Source organism: Camponotus vicinus, unplaced genomic scaffold (genome assembly GCF_025532165.1).
Source record: "Camponotus vicinus isolate PSW18456_S1 unplaced genomic scaffold, iyCamVici1.0 SCAF_8, whole genome shotgun sequence".
Lineage (NCBI taxonomy): Eukaryota > Metazoa > Arthropoda > Insecta > Hymenoptera > Formicidae > Camponotus > Camponotus vicinus.
In genome coordinates, this window is record NW_028141980.1 from 16552139 (window position 1) to 16558493 (window position 6355).

A 6355-nucleotide genomic window follows, 5' to 3' on the forward strand; every position below is an offset into this window, starting at 1 on the left:
CGGACTCTTCCCAATAGCAATGATTTCAGTAATAAATCAACGACAATTATCCCTCGTCATTATGTTCAATTCACGAAATTGATATGCACGTCAGAAAACATGTTCTTCCATTACTAAGAAATATATTTCTTCATTGAAAATTAAATGGATATAACGATTTTTTTTATAGAAATGTGATTACGAACGATTATATTTATAAATAATAAAATACATGCATCATTGGAGTTTGTGTTAAATGTGCGAACACAATAATTTGGGGTACCGTTTGCGCGCGCGAGACGAATCGAACCCAATAACAGCAAGATTTAAAAAATTTCAATTCGAATAGTGTGCAAAATAAAATAAATGAAATAATTTTAAATATATAATTAATTCCAGATTAATTCTCTAGATTCTTATTCTTATAACGTTTAAATTAATAATTTTTTTTCTTTTAATCAATATCTTACTGATATAGGGGTACCCATTCGATTCGTCTCTAAATTTTTAAGTATTCACACATTTTATGTAACATTCATATATAATTTCGCGTATATATAATATATCATATTAATAAAAATTATAAAAATATTTTGGATACGTTAATTTGTGCATGTATTTTATTATACATATATATAAAATGGTATATATCTAAAAACTAATATTCTAAAATGGCGATGTCCAATACCTGCAAATAGTTTCTTAAAAGAAACTAAAAACTAATATTAATATCCCCAGTACCTAGAAATAATTTTTCAAATGAGATAATTAATTAATAATTAATGAAATATATTCGTTCGTAATCATTTTTATCCAAAAAGTTAATAAAATTACAATATGAAATTACTTAAAAAATAAAAATTTATACACAACGCTATATCCATATTTTATCTATTATTAAATCTCTCTGGCATTAAATAATTATAATACCAATCCTAATAATGACAGAACATTTTTAACGAAGAAAAGAATAGATGCATTTCTCTCACATCTAAATATATATTATTTAAATTAATTCGACTTTAAAGAAGCGCATGGCGTTCGTCGTTGAATGACTACCGAAATCATTGCTTTCGGAAATTGCCAGGAAAAACCGGGATTAATTCCATTCTTACAATAAAAATTCCCAATTTTCAACAGGGCACCGAACTAGACGTCGCGAATGGATCTTACAAAAACCGATGAGAAATAATTCTCCATAATGAAAATCGTTTCGACTCCTCGGCGGTACGAACCACGCAAGTTTCATTAACGTTTATCTAACGAAAGGAACAACGATAACTCTTTTATTAAAACGACAATCTCGTCTAAGAACGTGAAAAGAACACGGGAAAAACACGGTGTTTTCGCAACTGTAATTTATAATTTATTTATGAATATTTTTCGATACGAAATTCGTAAATACATAAATATAACCGAAGAAACAAATTATTAAATTCATAATAATTAACTCGCGATTCTATAATATCGAAGGTGATCGTTAAATTTTGTGAAGCTAATATTTCGTAATAATCGTTGACTTATAACATCGAATCTTCACTTATTCGATATTTCTTTATATTTAATTAGCAATATTTAGGAATATTATCTAACGAGAGGGATAAAATTCTTTTGTTAAAACAATAATTTTGTATAAGAACACGAAAACAACGCGAAAAGAACGCGGAAAAAGCACGATATTTTCGTAATCATAATTTATTCATTTATTTTACGAATACAAGTATTCAGTTCCGCGCGATATGGAATTCATAAATAGATAAATCTAACAAAAGTATATCATTAAATTCATAATAATTGACTCGCGATTCTATAACGAAGACGTTCGTCATATTTTGTAAAGCTTATATCTCATCATTAATTTAGCACCGAATTTTTACATTTTATATAAAAATTTTCCGAATTTATTAATGACTCTTTGATATGAAAATACAAACAGTTACTCTTTTATGAATATTTCAAAAATATATACTATAGAATCAAATATGTTAATTTAATGAAATTACTATTATACCATCATTATACGTATACTTTCGATAATTTTCGTGTAATTTACATAAAAATGTATTTACGTAATTTACAATCGTAAATACTATTTCATTTAATATAATTATAGTTATAATTGTATTTTATACACATTTATGTCAATAATTAAGAAAATCAATATTAGATTATAATAAATATACAATTATAACTATTTACAATTTACAAAATACAATTTATGATGTTATCAATATCAAATAAATGTACTCGATTTATTCAAATGTTTAATAATTTGACATAAATAATAACTTTAATAATAATAACTAAATAATAATTTTAACATTTTAAATAATTTGATATTGACAGCATTAACATTTGGCCTTAATATTATAGCTATATATTAATTTACACATATATACGATATATTTTTAATTTTTAAAATAAAATATAACATGTTAAAATATATCTTGAACATTTATAATTATGCAATTTGTTTAATATTCTTGAAAATAATTTTGATAATTTAAATTTCATTTTTAAAACATTTTTAAAGTAAAAGTAAATTCAATTTGCGCATGATTAGTTAAATGAAATAAAATGAATCTTAAGACTTTACAATTTTAAATATAATTAAAAAATCACGTTGTTCGCCACGGTTTAATAAAGAATAACGAAATGAATGATTTTACCAAAGTCCCTCTCTAATAATTTAACTATCTAACTATATCTTTAACTATCGATGTATTAGTAGAGTTTAATAAGATTTATATAATGATTTAAACAATCGCGATTAATCATCAATAAAATTATCCATCATCTTTTTAAATAGTAAAAAAAATTATTTGCACTACTAGCGCAGACTATAAAAGATAATATTCAAAGACGTGGAAAGACAGACAAAGTTTCGACGTATAAATCAACGATTAAATTATAAGATAATATTAAGATAAATCGCGATTTAAAATTCCCGAGAAAACGCGACGACTAAATAAATTGATAATATTCGGAATATCTGATTGCGATATGTATATCTTTTATAACATAATAATCGAAGCTCTTAACAGACACGAGCGCGATATAATTATTATCACGTAAATATAGAAAATCGAAAATATCTCGACAATCATTTGAGGTCTGTAATGTTTGCGAATATACAATTTACCGACCGAATTACTTCCGAATTTTTATAAGATAAATCGCGCTTTTAAATTCGTGATAAAACGCGACGAATAAATAAATCCATAATATTCCAAATATTCAATTGCAGAAGGACAGCGATAAAATTCTTTTGTTAAAACGGTAATCTTGTATAAGAGCGATAAAAATTTTATATTTGATCACGCGATGTGTATATACATGTATATATTTTAGACGGCACTCCCGGTTTCGGTACGAGCGAAAATCCCATTTCACTTACGAGAATCAGCTTCGAGCCAATAAGTCGGGAACGCAATGATACAACGAGCAAGGATTAAGTCCAAACCGGAAAGAAGACGAAACGATTGACGGAAATAGAGGAAAATGAAGTTCACCAACTCTTTTTCGCGCATAATTATCCTATCTCGTATCGAACCTGGACCCGCTAAGCACGATTTCAGGTGCTTCGCCCGGAACACGAAGTTTCCCGCAATGCAGGATATGGCTACACCAGGCTGGTAGACGGCAAAAGAAGAGGATACCCACATTTTTTAAATGCTAACATTCAGCAATTTAGAAAATGGGGAGGCAACCCCTTTTACCGAGCGAAAATCGTGCCTAGGGGAATCCACTCGACTCCTCGACAGGGTTAACACACGCAGTGCGTGTGGCTGTAGACGAGCAAAGAGAAGGGACCCATTGACGACCATTCCGAGCAATCGATCGAGTTCTAATCAATTCGGGTCGAATCACTTGACGAAGCACGAAGCGCGAGTGTACGTTGCAGAGCAACGTGTGCAAACTCGAACATCCCAGTTAATTGGCATCGGAAGTAGAGACTCGTGACAATAATGAAATTGGGATTTTTATACAAAAAGTCCAACGCGGAAGCGCGAAAACGCGACGACGCGAGAATACTACAACGCGGAAACACAGTAACGAAATGCCGCCGTCCGCGACACGTTGACGGCACCGACGATGGAAAATCGACGACGCAATGTGCGTTCAACGCATTAAATGCGCGTGCCACATAAGCCATTGTGGGATCTTACAATAAAAATCCCCAATTTTTAACAGGGCACCGAACTAGACGTCGCGAATAGATCTTATAAGAACCGATGAGAAATAATTCTCCATAATGAAAATCGTTTCGACTCCTCGGCGGTACGAGCCACGCAATTTTCATTAACGTTTATATAACGAAAGAAACAACGATAACTCTTTTATTAAAACGACAATCTCGTCTAAGAGGGCGAAAAGAACGCGGGAGAAACACCGTAATTTTTTCGCAACCGTAATTTATTAATTTATTTATGAATATTTTCCGATACGAAATACACAATCGTAAATACACAAATATAACTGAAGAAACAAATTATTAAATTTCTAATAATTAATTCGCGATTCTATAATAGCGAAGGTGACCGCGATAAATTTTGTAAAGCTAATATTTAATCGTCGACTTACCACATCGAATCTTCACATTCTTATTCCATATTTTTTTATATTTAATTAGCGCAATGTTCAGGAATATTATCTGACGAGAGGGACAGATAAAATTCTTTTGTTAAAACGGTAATCTTGTATAAGAACGCGAAAAGAACGCGGAAAAAGCACGGTATTTTCGCAATCATAATTTATTAATTTATTTTACGAATACGAGTATTCAGTTCCGCGCGATATGGAATTCATAAATAGATAAATTTAACGGAAAGCATATCATTAGATTATAGTTATAATTGTATTTTATACACATTTATGTCAATAATTAAAAATATCAATATTAGATTATAATTAATATACAATTATAACTATTTACAATTTACAAAATACAATTTATAATGTCATCAATATCAAATAAATGGATTCGATTTATTCAAATGTTTAATAATATAAATAATTTGATATTGACGGCATTAACATTTGGACTTAATGTTATATATCATATATATGTGTAAATTATATATTTATATATTTTTAATTTCTAAATAAAGTATAACATGTTAAAAAGTATCTTGAACATCTATAATTATGCAATTTGTTTAATCTTCTTGAAAATAATTTTGATAATTTAAATTTCACTTTTAAAACATTTTTAAAAATAAATTCAATTTAATTTCTTAAAAATAATTTTAATTTATTACAAAGAATTACACGAAAGTATCCAAAATATACGTATAATATAAAATTTATTAAAAATTTCTATATAGTCAAAACAAGACTGATTAGTTGGTGAATTATGCGATATTCATTATTAATAATTGATATGCAATAATAGAATTTAATAAGTTTTATGTAACGTAAATATATATAATCGTGATCAAAAGAGTCATTAATAAAATTATCGATCGTTTTTTCGATTGTAGAAGAAAGTATTTACATTATTGGCGCATAATACAACATAAATAACGATTTAAAATTCGCGAGAAAACGGTAACGAATAAATAAATCGATAATATTAATAATATTCGATTACCATATGCATAATTTTTGTAATACGATAATCGAAACCGTCAATGGACAGCGCGACATAATTATTATCAAACAAATACGAAGATATTTCGAGACATTTGAGATCTATAATATTTGCGAATATAGAATTTATTGTCTGATTTATTTGCGAATTTTTAGAAGATAAATCACGATTTATAATTCGCGAGAAGACGCGACAAATAAATAAATCGACAATATTCGAAATATTTGATTGCGATATGTATAATTTTTATAATATAATCGGAGCCCCTAATAGACACGCGCGATATAATTACTATCACACACAAGTGCGAAGATATTTCGATAGACATTTAAGGTCTGTAATATTTGCGAATTTATTTGCGATTTATTTGCGATTAATACGCTATTTTATATAAATGTCGCGATTGAGAAAACGCATATTGAAAATACATATTACATCTTGCGTATGATTAATTCAATGAAGTAAAATAAATCTTAAAACTTTACAATTTTAATATATAATTAATATATAATTAAAAAATCGCGTTATCACCACGTTTAATAGAGAATAACGGAACGAATGATTTTATCAACATCCCTCTAATACTCTAACTACAAATTTAACTATATCTGTAACTATCAATGTAATAATAGAGTTTAATAAGATTTAAATAATGTAAACAATCGCGATTAAAACAGTCATTAATAAAATTATCAATCGTCTTTTAAATAGCAGAAAAAAATATTTGCCCTACTAGCGCAGACTATTAACGACAATATTCAAAGACGTGGAAAGATAAACAAA